Source organism: Rhineura floridana, chromosome 9, assembly GCF_030035675.1.
Source record: "Rhineura floridana isolate rRhiFlo1 chromosome 9, rRhiFlo1.hap2, whole genome shotgun sequence".
NCBI lineage: Eukaryota > Metazoa > Chordata > Lepidosauria > Squamata > Rhineuridae > Rhineura > Rhineura floridana.
This window is the reverse complement of record NC_084488.1, coordinates 27577532-27591848: the sequence shown is the minus strand read 5'-3', so window position 1 is coordinate 27591848 and position 14317 is coordinate 27577532. Positions and strand designations below refer to the sequence as shown.

The following is a 14317-nucleotide window of genomic DNA, read 5'->3' as shown; positions in this document are numbered from 1 at the left end:
CTCTTTTCTTGCCACCACAGGTAAAATCCTTGCAAGGATCCTTGCAAATTGCCTCCTACCTATCTCAGAAGATGTCCTCCCCGAATCCCAAAATGGTTTCCACCCTTCCAGGGGGACAGTGGACACGATCTTCACTGCACGACAGCTTCAAGAAAAATGCTGGGAGCAGAATCGACCATTATATATGGTATTTATCGATCTGACTAAGACCTTTGATACTGTGAATCAAACAGCTCTCTGGCCCATCCTTCTGAAAACTGGATGCCCTAATAAATTAATGAATATTTTGCAATACCTTCATGACAACATGACAGCGACAATTTTGGATAATACTGTCATGGCTTTCAGAGTGATCCATTCAGAGTCGGATCAGGCATAAAACAGGGATGTGTCATTGCTCCTACCTTCTTTGCTATCTTCATTGCTGTCAGCTTCGGGGATGGGAGCTGGGCTGTAGCTAATCAGCCAGCAGTTAGCTGCGTCGTAAAGCTGCCAAGGCCAGAAGATAACAGGAGCCTGCTGGAGAAAGGAATGCTTCTAACAACCGCACCAGTAGCAGTATCCAAAAGCGTCATCAAGGTGGGGAAGCCGGGTTCAGAGAGCCAGGGGTTCAGTCTGAAAGGTCTGGAGTCTGCAAACTTTGTTTCACATGGAGGTCATGCCCAATGATGTAGTCAGCAGCCTGCTGCAGTCACAAACTGCCTTTTAAAACCCACTTCCTGGGCAGGTGCAGGTGATTAGTCTCCTAACTTCTCAGAGCCACTTGTTCTGAAACGACCTGACCTCCTCCTCCGTTGCTGCGATACTCACTGGCGTGTTCGCTCTGCAGGTGGGGAGCCTCCTGTTCATCCCCTGAATCTGCTTGAAAGGCTTCAGCCGGGACCTGGACATTCTCCAGCTGGGGAAGGCTGGAGTTGCGTCCTCAGAGATTCTGCTTGTTCCTTCCTCTGGGACCGGTGCCGCTGCCTCTTCCTCCTCCTCCGAGGAGCCCTCCGAAGGGGCCATGACAATTGCTATGATTCTGCACCTTATTGAGGGGAAACTTCCTATGGGTGTGGAAATCATATATCGAACAGATGGAAAACTTTTCAATCTCAGTAGGCTGAAAGCAAAAAGTAAGGTAATGCCAACTTCTGTCATAGAACTTCAATATACCGATGATAATGTAGTCTCTGCACATTCAGAGAAAGATCTTCAAACTATCCTAAATGTCTTTGCAGAAGCATATGGAGAGCTTGGGCTCTCCCTTAATATTAAAAAACCCAAAGTGCTTCATTAACAGGTGTGAACTAGTCCCTCTGTAGCACCATCAATCCAGCTTAGTGGCGCGATGCTGGAGAACGTTGATCACTTTTCCTATCTTGGCAGCCATCTCTCTGTAAAAGCTGACATCGATGCTGAAATTCAACATCGTCTGAGCTCTGAAAGCGCCGCATTCTCCCGAATGAAGCGTAGAGTGATTGAGGATCAGAATATTCGTAGGGAGACCAAAATGTTTATTTACAAAGCCATTGTACTACTGACCTTACTGTGTGCCTGTGAAACAAAGACCATTTATAAACACCACTCCCAACTTCTTGAAAGATTCCACCAACGCTGCCTCTGGAAAATTCTGCAAATTACTTGGGAAGACAGACTAATGTTAGCGTTTCGGAAGAAGCAAAGATTACCAGTGTTGAAACAATAATCATTCAACATCAACTTCACTGGACTGGCCATGTTGTTCAAATGCCTGATCACCGTCTTCAAAAGCACCCACTTTACTCCCAACTTAAGGATGGAAAATGGAATATCAGTGGACAGCAAAGAGGTTTAAAGATGTTCTTAAAGCTAATCTAAAAAAATGTAACATGAGCATCGAGAACTGGGAAGCTTTTGGCCCATGAGTGTCCCAGTTGGAGGTCGGCTATTATCAAAGGTGCTATGGACTTTGAAGAAGAAGGGACAAACAAGCTAAGTGGAAGTCACTTCAAGCAAATCCTCATTGTGACTGTCTTCCAGCTGGAAACCTATGTCCTCACTGTGGGAGGCTGTGTTGATCTAGAATTGGCTTCCACAGTCATTTACGGACCCACCATTAAAGACCTTATCTTGGAAGACAATCTTACTCAGCCACGAGTGATCTCCAATGATGAATAATGTTTGCAAAGCATTCCAAAGCTGTAAGCATGCTGTAAGCATGCAATGCAACCACTGACACAGATCAGTCTGAGGGTTTACCAGTATTCTATACACCATGTAAACAGGAATAGAAATCCAGGCAGTAGAGAAAGATACAGCTTAATTTTATTGTCTACATGCTCATGCTTACAAGACTACCAAACAACAATTTGAATAAAATGCCCAGGGGATATACTTATTGATCAGACAGCTCACTGTAACTGAACATTACACCTTCAGCAAAGAAGTTTTCCAACCTTCAGAGGAAAGTGAATTTACAAGCTTTTTTGGTCATTCCAAGGCAAGGCTTCACCAATGGAACAGGCAGACCATCTTGCAGTGTGTTGCCCGGGGAGTTCGTCTTGAAAGCTTTATCTTCCATTGACGCAACTGGAGCGAATTGTGTCAGATGTTCTCACTCACTTAACCTTCTTCAATTTTCCTCTCCCCATGCTAGAATTCTCCATCCTCTGTGCTTGCAAACATTGGCTGATGACCTCATGATCCCTTTCATTATATCTTTAGCTGCTATTTACATGATGTAAGACCTGCATGACTTTGTAGGTATGTAGATGAAAGAGGAAGTCTCCCTAAAATATGGAACAAAGCCATAATCTTTAATTTACTTTCCCAATACGTCTATCCATCTCGTATGAATAATACTTCCCATAATTCTTTTCCCCTAAATAAACAGTACTTCCTCCTTGGCTCCTCCCAAATTCTGCCAACTCTGCATGGCCTTTCTTAAGTTCATTCAAATTCTGACCTGTCAGCAACTGAACCACACATGGCTTTACATATTTAATCCATTTCTGTGAAGCTCCACACAGATTCAGACAAAGAGCTTTGCTTGCGTCAGGACAGCTTCACCAGGCCTTGAATTGCAAACAGACTTATTCAATTCTATTCCTGTTCACAAGTGAGAGGGAATATCTGCTGCCTCCCAAATCCTGACTTTGCATTCTAGGGCCAGTTGCTCAGCATAACAGCATACATCAGCAGAACCACACAGTGGGGTAGATTATTCAAAAGCAGCTAAATATGTGGTTCTGGTGCATACATCACACTGGTGGGCGTCTGATGACAATGACAGCTGAAAAGGCAAGCAAGGTCTTTCCTATGTATGCTATGAGATAGCCCTGAGGTACAAACTCCACATTGCTGATGCAAAACCAAGGTGAGACGTGGTGGCACAACTAAGAGATGGCTAGATATACTGAACAGGATCCCACAACCACTGCCACCCAGGAGTATACTGGGCAGCACTTGCTCAGTATCTGTGGGTGAGTGTGCTCTGAATACTAGAAAAAAAGAGTGGCAAGCCCTTGCAATCTCATGTGGCCATGCCTGCCAACTGAGGGGGAAGAAATTCAACTCAGTTCGCATTTCAAGCCAAATGTATCAAATTTGCACTTTCTGAAACAACATGAGAATCCAAACACAGTCATACAGAGAGCCTTTTTGGCTTAGGGCGGTATATAAATTAAATTAAATAAATAAATAAATAAATCCTTAGAAATCCATACTTGTCCAAATTTTGTGAAGCAGCTCTCCAACCAACCAACCAACCAATGTTTAGAAAAATGCATATATTAAGGGGGAAATGTGCATAAAAATGAATGCATTAGCAAAAATAACATACAAAAATGCATTGTATTAGGAGAAATTGCTTGTAAAAATGTGTACTTTAGCCAAAATTGCATACAAAAATGGGGGCCACATGCTGGCAATGTGCAGACCCAGAACTGATGATAGGGAGAGCCAGAGACAAATGTGTTGCAGATTAACTAATATGGAAGTTTGCCCTGTTTCATTCTTAGCATAGCTGCCTCAAATTAGCATTTCCAATACTATGCAGATCTAGTAAAAAATACGCCCCACTGCGTTTAATGGCATAAATCTCAAAAAATTATACAGAACTATATATACAGCTCACGTTCTGGAAAGCAAACAAAAATAATTCATATTTGTTCAGCTGTAGAAAATAAATTATTTTCCCCAAAATTAGAACTAGGATTTTTATTTTATTCGTAAATCAATTTTTTTTAACAAAAAAGACTTATCTTTCCACTTGCTCTGGAACTACATGGAAAGAGGGGGGAACACTTTTTAAAAACTAGGAAAAAAACAAGAAATGAACGGGAAGGAGCACAAATTAGCTTGGGTTGCCTACCTGTGCTGAAAAGTCTGCATGAGGGAAGTGAACAGGACAGGGAAATGAGTGTGATGGACACAATCAAAGAAGAGGACAGTGGCAGGATGATTATGAGGCAAGCTCTTGCAAAAACAAGCATAAATGGTGGCTAGAAATGAGCAGATGATTGTGACTGAAAGACAGGCAGGAGACTGTCAGGTCTGGGTCAGTGGGCATAATAAAGGCCAGTTGGCCTCTTGGCTTGCAAGCAACCTCCTTGCGCTCTCCATAATTTCTGTTTCACTGAATCCATCCCCTGAAGAGCAGGGATGTCCCAGGCTGGGCATTTGCTCAGTCACACATGTGTTCCGGCTTCAACCTGGAAACGAGAAACAAAGACAGCAGCTGATCCCTACATGGAATTAGGGAATAAATACATAGCCACCAAGAGCAAAACAATTGCTATGCTTCTTTGACCACTGCTCATCTGCTACTCAGAGACATATTATCATGTCCTTCCTCCATCTGTTAGCATTTTCATTATCTCATTTTAGCCTTGGCCACTGTTTTATTTTTTTAAAAAAGATACCAAGTAGCATTTCATATTGGAGACATACATATCTCAAGCAAGGGCCTACAAGAAAGAAAGAGAGAGAGAGCTTTCAATAATTATTTCAGTCCAACACTATATGATCCTATCCATTATTATAATATACATTATTATATAATGATCAAGGGAATTTCTTCTGTAAGAACGTAAGAACATAAGAACATAAGAAGAGCCTGCTGGATCAGGCCAGTGGCCCATCTAGTCCAGCATCCTGTTCTCACAGTGGCCAACCAGGTGTCTGGGGGAAGCCCGCAAGCAGGACCCGAGTGCAAGAACACTCTCCCTCCTGAGGCTTCCGGCAACTGGTTTTCAGAAGCATGCTGCCTCTGACTAGGGTGGCACAGCACAGCCATCACGGCTAGTAGCCATTGATAGCCCTGTCCTCCATGAATTTGTCTAATCTTCTTTTAAAGCCATCCAAGCTGGTGGCCATTACTGCATCTTGTGGGAGCAAATTCCATAATTTAACTATGCGCTGAGTAAAGAAGTACTTCCTTTTGTCTGTCCTGAATCTTCCAACATTCAGCTTCTTTGAATGTCCACGAGTTCTAGTATTATGAGAGAGGGAGAAGAACTTTTCTCTATCCACTTTCTCAATGCCATGCATAATTTTATACACTTCTATCATGTCTCCTCTGACCCGCCTTTTCTCTAAACTAAAAAGCCCCAAATGATGCAACCTTTCCTCGTAAGGGAGTCGCTCCATCCCCTTGATCATTCTGGTTGCCCTCTTCTGAACCTTTTCCAACTCTATAATATCCTCTATAATATCCTCGGGAGGACCCGAGGGACAAGTTACATATTTTAGTTAGCAGATCAGCAATTTCACTTTTGAGTTCTTTGAGAACTCTCGGGTGGATGCCATCCGGGCCCGGTGATTTGTCAGTTTTTATATTGTCCATTAAGCTTAGAACTTCCTCTCTCGTTACCACTATTTGTCTCAGTTCCTCAGAATCCCTTCCTGCAAATGTTAGTTCAGGTTCAGGGATCTGCCCTATATCTTCCACTGTGAAGACAGATGCAAAGAATTCATTTAGCTTCTCTGCAATCTCCTTATCGTTCTTTAGTACACCTTTGACTCCCTTATCATCCAAGGGTCCAATTGTCTCCCTAGATGGTCTCCTGCTTTGAATGTATTTATAGAATTTTTTGTTGTTGGTTTTTATGTTCTTAGCAATGTGCTCCTCAAATTCTTTTTTAGCATCCCTTATTGTCTTCTTGCATTTCTTTTGCCAGAGTTTGTGTTCTTTTTTATTTTCTTCATTCGGACAAGACTCCCATTTTCTGCAGGAAGACTTTTTGACTCTAAGAGCTTCCGTGACTTTGCTCGTTAACCATGCTGGCATCTTCTTGGCCCTGGCGGTACCTTTTCTGATCTGCAGTATGCACTCCAGTTGAGCTTCTAATATAGTGTTTTTAAACAACTTCCAAGCATTTTTGAGTGATGTGACCCTCTGGACTTTGTTTTTCAGCTTTCTTTTTACCAATCCCCTCATTTTTGTGAAGTTTCCTCTTTTGAAGTCAAATGTGACCGTGTTGGATTTTCTTGGCAATTGGCCATTTACATGTATGTTTAATTTAATAGCACTGTGGTCACTGCTCCCAATCGGTTCAACAACACTTACATCTCGCACCAGGTCCCTGTCCCCACTGAGGATTAAGTCCAGGGTTGTCGTCCCTCTGGTCGGTTCCATGACCAACTGGTCTAGGGAATAGTCATTTAGAATATCTAGAAACGTTGCTTCTTTGTAGAAGGAACTGTAGCATCATTCCTAATTTAATAAGGAATTGCCATTGTTATTCCATCCAAAATTTCACCAGTGCAAAACATAATTTCTATCACGTACAAAATTTGAGCTCTGCTGCTAGTTTCTCCTGCTTTTTTTCTCCAAATCTCAGTTCGTGTGTGTGTGTGTGTAGAATTGTTCCTCTTTGCTGAGACCTCTGTACTTGCAGGAGGGATTTATGACAGGTTGGTGTCTTGTTCAGTGTTTTGGAGAATGCCCTGCTGTTTTGTATGTTTTCTAAGCCTTACTGACTTGTAGATCACACCTTTCCTTATACCTTTGCAATGCCTTGCATGCTGCATTCCTTTTTTCCTGGAGGGATCATTGTTTCAGTGTTCTGTTTGGTATGTATTAGAGCTAGGATCAGTCAGCTTATTTGTTTTACTCTGTTTTATAATCCTCAAAAGTATTATTAATGGTGCTTAATTGTTGCTGCTCCCAATAGTTCTAGCATTGCGTCTACGCTAGGCATAGGATAAGCATCTGGGACTGTGATTCTGTTGATGGTCTGATAATCAATGCAAAATCGGATCGTTCCATCTTTTTTCGGCACCAACACTATACTTGAGGCCCAGGGACTGATTGATTCCCTAATCACACCTAGTTCTAACAAATCTTCCACTTCCTTTCTGATCTCATTCAATACTTTCCCATTCACACGGTAAGGAACAGATCTGATTGGGGCATGATTTCCAGTGTCAATTGTATGTTTGGCTACACTGGTTCTGCCAGGTCTGTTGCTAAAGAGATCCCCACATTTTTTCAAAACTCTCAAAATTGCATCCTTGACTTCTTCCTCCACTTCCTCCGACCATTCCAACTGATTTACCCCTTCTTCTGCTTTGCTCTCCTGTATCAAGTCTGGTAATTCGGGACCACTCTATTCAAGGAACAAGGTAACCTGTAAAACCTTGGCATGCCTGGTGTGATACGGTTTTAGCATGTTCACATGCACCACTTTATGTTTTTTTAATTTGTCTGCCATGATTACATAGGTCAAGGTGTCAAGTTTTTCCCTAATAACATAGGGTCCCTCCCAGCTGGCTTGCAACTTATCATGTTCCCTGGGGATCAATGCCATGACCATATCCCTCACCTCATACACACGTTCTCTTGCAGTTCTATCGCACCAATAACTCTGTTTTTTCTGCACTTGGCTTAGATTCGTTTGTGCTGTTTCCATCATTGATTCTAACTTACTGCTGAATTCTATTATGTAATCCACCACTGATGTTTTATATTCCTCTAGGGATCCTTCCCATGAGTTACATAATAGCTCCAATGGTCCCCTCACTTTCCTGGCAAACATCAACTCGAAGGGCGAGAACCCAGTTGACTCTTGTGGGACTTCCCTATAGGCAAATAGGAAACACCCCAAGCATTCATCCCAATCTTGTGGGTGATCCTGCACATAACTTTTTATCATTCCTTTCAACACACAGTTGACTCTCTTAGTTAACCCATTAGTTGCTGGGTGATATGTGGTCATTTTTAAGTGTTTTAACGCACAGCACTTCCATATACACTGCATCACCTCACCCATAAAGACACTGCCTTGATCAGTTAACACTTCGTGAGGAAATCCCAACCTCATGAAGATTTTTAGCAGAGCCTCTGCCACTACAGGGGCTTCCACCGATCTTAGGGCTTCAGCATCAGGGTATCTAGTGGCAAAATCCACCACTACTAGTATATATTTCCTGCCATGTCAAGTAGGTTTTGAGAAAGGACCCACCAAATCTATTCCCACTCTATAGAATGGCTGTCCTATTATGGGAAGGGGCTTCAAGGGTGATTTTGTTTTTACCCCACTTTTTGACAAATGAGACAAGATGAACAGTACTGTTTTACATCCTTGGAAATATTCGGCCAATAATAATGTGTTGTCAGCCTTTTTTTGTCTTTTTTATTCCAAGGTGCCCTGAACAAGGAACATCATGTGCCATATCCAGCAATCTAGGTCTATATGTGCTAGGCACTAACAACTGTTTGACTGGTTCACAGCAGTTCTCTCTCTCAGCAGGCAACCACAATCTGTACAGTACCCCATTCTCACACACTATTTGATCCCTCAGATTTTCCGTAAAGGGTATTCTTTGTGGAACGGCTTGTTCCGTTATTTGTTTTAAACGTTCATCATTCTCCAGCTCTTTTCTGAACTGTTGTGCCTCAGCAATAGAAACCATTTGAAACAATGTCTCACTCATATCAGGCTCACTAGGGGTTGCTATGGTGACCTTAGGCTTAGCCACAGATTCCACCCTTATGGAAACCTCGGCCACCATCTTGATTGATGGCAACCCTGTGCTCGCAGTGCGTGCAGCTGCAAACAACAGCAGAGAAAGGTAGTTGAAGCGGGAGAGATGGTGGTGGGTGGTGGCGGCGGGTGGCTCGGAAGCTCTTGTCTTGCTATCCGTGGCGCGGCTTGTGCCATGGATCGTGGAAGGGGAGAGGAGGGCCCCCCAGGGGCTCCTGTAGCTGCGGGGTCCTCGGGCCAGTGCCCAACCTGGCCACCCTTTGGAACCGGCCCTTTTAGCCAGCATTACTAACAATCAGGTATTATGGGAGTTGTAGTTCAGCAACTTCTGGAGAGCCATAAGTTCCCCATCCCTGCTTTTAATGGTAACCTGAAATATTTATTTCATTTGTATCCCGCCTTTCCTCCCAAAAGCAGCCCTTTTCCATAGAGTGAATACAGCATTAAAATATTGTCTTTTGTATCAATACCTTGCACCCACCTGACTATATCTCTGGACAACTCTGCAGCCCTTGCACTCTTTTCCTGTGTACACGGCCTGATATATGCTTGGTTAGCTAGAAGATGGAGTATGTACAGAAATTAGTCATATCATTGTGGATTAAATTAAGAGTTCAATTTGGTAAGCAGGTAATGAGGGAGGGGGAAGAGGACACACTGTTAAAGGGGGTCTTGATTTCAGAAAGACTCAGGCCTCAAAGCGGCCAGGCTGAAACAACGCCTGTCACAACAGAAATGAAACGCAACATTTCCCTTCCCTTGTGTTAGCTATCAGGCTGCACAAAGCTATAGTTGAAAGCTGAAAAGTCTTTACAAAATCATTTGCCCAGAACAATAACAGAGCTGTCTCATGTTCAAATTTATGACTTCTGTCCATCAATATATCTTCTCATTTATAGGAAAAATAAAGCAATATCTCACTCACTGCGCGTGCCAAAGCCAATATTTAATCTGTCAAAATCAAGGCCTGCTGCCTGAACAGAAAGATTAAGATTGACAGATTTCATGGGCTACATTCTGGCAAGGGAGCCAGGTGGCATTTAATGTCCTCCCTCTCAACACTGCTTTGTTTTTCCTCCTCCAGCTGGTAATTTCTTCTCCGCTTTTCTCCCTTATCCTGCCTGAAACACTGGCATGCATGTCACTGTAATTTTGCACACTGGAAGCCAAATCAGTACATTTGTATACCTTTCTCATCTTTCTTCAGCTATCATATATCTATTTCCATAAGCAAAAATATTAGTTCTGGGCATACAAAGGCATGGAATCTCTTGTCTTTTTGCTGGTTGGCCCCAGTAAGAGGTTGAGAACCTGTGTCCACTCCCTCCAGACTACATCTCTCATACCACCCCTGGCCTTTGGCCATGCTGGCTGAGGTTGATGGGAGTAGGAGTCCAACAACATCTGGAGGACCACAGGCTCCCCACTCCTGCAGTAAGAGAATGCAGCAGACTGTTTCCAACAAGCATTTCAGAAAAGCTTAAACATCTTGAATGCTCAAAAAGCCACTTTCACTAATCATGAATCAAATAACTACCACTTTGCAAGTGTGTAATGGCTACTCTGGCTTTTGGGGGCAGTCCCTTCTGAGAGTGAATTTGATAACAAACTATAGAAGTCCCAATTGCATGCAATTATGTGTAATCATGTGTAAATTCTGATTCACAATTTGCTCAGAAACTAGGAGCCCCTACAGATAACATTTTTATTGTGTACTCTTCATGAGTTGCGTTCCTGCTTCTGGTGCAGAATCTACACATGATCACACACTCAATTAGATTTTGTGCTTCCAAAAGTTATGGGGCAGTTAGAGCAGGCGTGCAGGAGCAAGCGTTCACCTCGTGACGTAGCAGCAGCTGTACACCATTACCCAGTGGCTGAATCAAATAAGCTGCAGGGCAGAATCCAAGGAAACAATGGAGCCAGCTCAACAAAGCACAGTTGGGTTTGATAAGGACACAGCTACAATAAGAAAGGGATGGAGTGCTGTGGGAGGAAGAGAAGGTTGGGGTGCTCCCTGCTCTTGGCCTGGGTGAAGGCTTTTCTGGAGACGCGGACTTGGCTGAGATTTTGGTGGAACCCTGGAGTCAGTGGACTGAATGGCCCATGAAAGGTGTAGGAGGCAAGTGCCCAGGGAATGGCCCAAGAGCCTCACTGGTAGAGATGGGGGAGAATTTCAGTTCATCGTTCACATTTAAAACCAAATCTTTCAAATTTGCACTTTCCAAAGCAATATGAAAACAGAATATTTATTATTTATTTATTTATTTATTTATTTAGTTGCATTTCTAAACCGCCCTATAGCTAACAGCTCCCAGGGCGGTGTACAACACGATAAAACCACAATATTTAAAATACAAGCAAGTGTGTATTGCGCATACAATTATAAAACATATTTAAAAACAGAGTAAAAGAAAAATAAACATAAGATTAAATTAAAATAAAAAGCTTAAAATGCCTGGGTGAAGAGGTGGGTTTTTACCTGGCGCCGAAAAGATGACAGAGAAGGCGCCAGAATAACCGCCACACTCGTCTGAATTTTGCAATGCAGTTCTCCAATCAGTTTTGACAGAAATGCATTCTGTTAGGCGGAATAGCTTGCAAAAATGTGTACATTTGTCAAAACCGCATACAAAACTGTGTTTAATAGGAGAAAATGCACTAAAATGCTGATGAATTTTCATGAGGATTTTTTTTAAAAAAAGTCACAGCTATCTGCAGAAGTGCAGAGAACTGAATTTAAGACTGGACACATGAGAAACTGAGAACCAAAATGGACAGATACTTCCATTCCTACTCAGGTGGAGATAAGGGGTCCCTTGCAAGAAGAGCTAAAGGGGAGTCAGGCCTGGGTAGAGATGTGAAGGCCCAGGAAAAAAACTGAAAAGAAAACAGTCTTTTCTGGAGGCATTTCCCATTTACCGGGGAAAAAATGGAAAAAATCCCCCCCATGTACATTTCCATGTTTTTCTCAGGTCTTCACATCTCTAGCCCTGGGAAGAGGTTTACAAAGAGCCTGGAGAAGGCAGTTACCAGTGAGACAGGGACCTCTAGCTCCCCCCCCCCCGCAATTCTCACCCATCCCAAGGAAGGTGGCCAAGAGGCAAGCAAACTCCTCTATATGAAGCCACAGGGGAGGTCCAGGCAGATAGGGAAGAAAAGGGCTGGTGGTACGAGACTAGGAGGAAGGCAGCCTTTACCTGAAAGCCTAGGCACTGGACGTGGTGAGAGACTCAAGGTGAGAGACCCAGGTGTGGATGAAGCTTCCTATTGGCAGGACTCGGAGGAAGAAACTGAGGGAGGGGTTGCAGCCAAGACTTCTCGCAGAAGCTCACTACTGTGAAGGAAAGCAGAAACTGAATCTACCATGTAATGCTAAAGCCTTTTCCTTTTTTCTTTCCCTCATGATTGGAATTGGTGATGTATCGAACTCTGGGAAATAAGTTAATTGGCTTGTGAGAGTGTTTTACTCTTAATTGGGAGTAAAGGCTTTGCCACCTGCATTAGTTGGTATCAGCCTCACAAGGCTAACTAGAGGTTGAGGGGTGGGAACTGGTTCCAGCTGTGTGAGATCATGGGATTGATATTGAATCTCACCCAACACTACCGTTCTGGAAGTTTCCAGCCTGTCTGCCACTTGACTGGATGTGCAGTTTCTAGGTACTGGTTATAAGTTAAGCTTATTCCTTTGTGTAATTGCTTGAGGTGTTTAGCTTCATGCCTTGGCTTTGGGATGCTGACCTCTGGATGTTAGGGATGGGGAAGAATATCCGCTAAATCGGACTTAGTACCAAATTCAGACTGAATTCATCAGTCCACTATCTTTTCAGACTAGCACTAATTTGTTGAGGTGAGCTGTGGCTGTATTCAGCATGGATTTTTTTTTAAATCCCCAATTTTATGTAATTATCTTTATTATTATCTCCTGATTTTACATAATTATGCATTCATAACAGTGTGTAGGTGTGATACATAGGAAAAAATAAACCTCCATGATCATTTACATAGGCATTTGTTAAAAATTACACAATTTTTTTTCACAACCAAAAAACCCCCCCAAAACAAAAAAGAGCAGATCGAATCAGCAAGCGCCAAAGCAAGCCAGAACACAAAAATGGCAGATTGGGATGGAAGGTTGGAATACAAGCGCATCAGAACTAGGCAGCGAATGCCATCCCTACTGAAAGCATTATCTTTTGGTAGGCATTGTCAGTCAGATTCCATTGGGGTGTACTAAGTAGATTAAGGTTTTGTTTTGTTTTGTTCTGATTTGTATTTTCCCTAACCCTTTTTTACCTTAGACACAATTTGTTTTTACTGTGTATGGTTCTCTTATATGCTTATTTTTAATTTAATGTTTATTTACCTCATGAGTTACTGTGGTGTGGTTTATTGGGTTTAGCCTTCCAGAATCTAACTCCAGTACCTTGTCTGCAAAGCCTATTTGCTACTGGGTGACTTTTGCCTGTGGGCAGAGGGGTGATATTTAACCCTTGCCCCATAGAATCTTGGGGTGTTCTGTAACGGTCTGGGCAGTCTCCTGGCTTAGACTGGGTGGACCTAAGGAGTGGTGACAGTACTCTTCGGCAGGGTTGAGTTTTTACCTTGTTTTGGAACTTTGCTAGTGTGTGGCCAGTTGGTAACTTCTTAGTTGGGGTAGGGGGTGAGAGGTTCCTGGGAGGAATTCTTTACACACACTCTGACAGAAAAGGGGGAAGGATCCCTGTGTAGTTAATGGGAAGATGATGGTCCCTAGAGACAGCATCTGGGAGTGTAATTGATGAAAAAAATAAACAGTCAAACATACTAACTGAAGCTTTATGCTTGCTTTGGATAAGGAACATGGATAATAGGTGCTTTAACATGTCCCTCCCAACACCCAATCACATTATTGCACACTTCCATCAACAAGGCACCCAAGAAGTGTTTACAACAGTTAAAAAATATTGTGTACAATAAAATCAACAATCTAATACAATTTAACAGCAGCTGGGAAATGGATTGAAGGGTGGTATACAAATTATCATAATAAATAAAACTACTAACTGGTCCGTAGCATGAGATAGTCTGGTTCCAAGATTATCACTGGAGGCTCAGGTGGGTCTGGTGGCTAAGGGCAGAAACACATTCACTGTTCTGCAAGTTCCAGTGTGTATCCACCTCTCTCTTCTGAAAAAGGGGGCACACAATGCTAGTCAACCCCCCCTTATTACTGTAAAACCTGGTGGGAGCAACTTTAGTGTCTGTGTTTTTTAGGTGGTCATCCTCCTGGATGCAGGTACCTCTGTGATGAAATCCAGAGAGACTGACCACCAGGGACCCAGAGGAGTGGGCAGTGGGAGCAGGAGCCCCGGCAGCTTCCTGGGGTG

The 14317-nt window shown here is 42.9% G+C and overlaps 1 long non-coding RNA gene across 1 annotated transcript; it reads right to left on the bottom strand.

Moving 5' to 3' along the window:
• Positions 1 to 4270: 4270 nt before the first annotated feature.
• Positions 4271 to 12330, bottom strand: LOC133364305 (uncharacterized). The gene is made up of 3 exons (XR_009757910.1): positions 12149 to 12330; positions 9430 to 9505; positions 4271 to 4673 (listed from the first exon to the last, which is right to left on the bottom strand). It is a non-coding gene; the product is annotated as an uncharacterized LOC133364305 (long non-coding RNA).
• Between the last annotated feature and the right edge of the window lie 1987 nt (positions 12331 to 14317).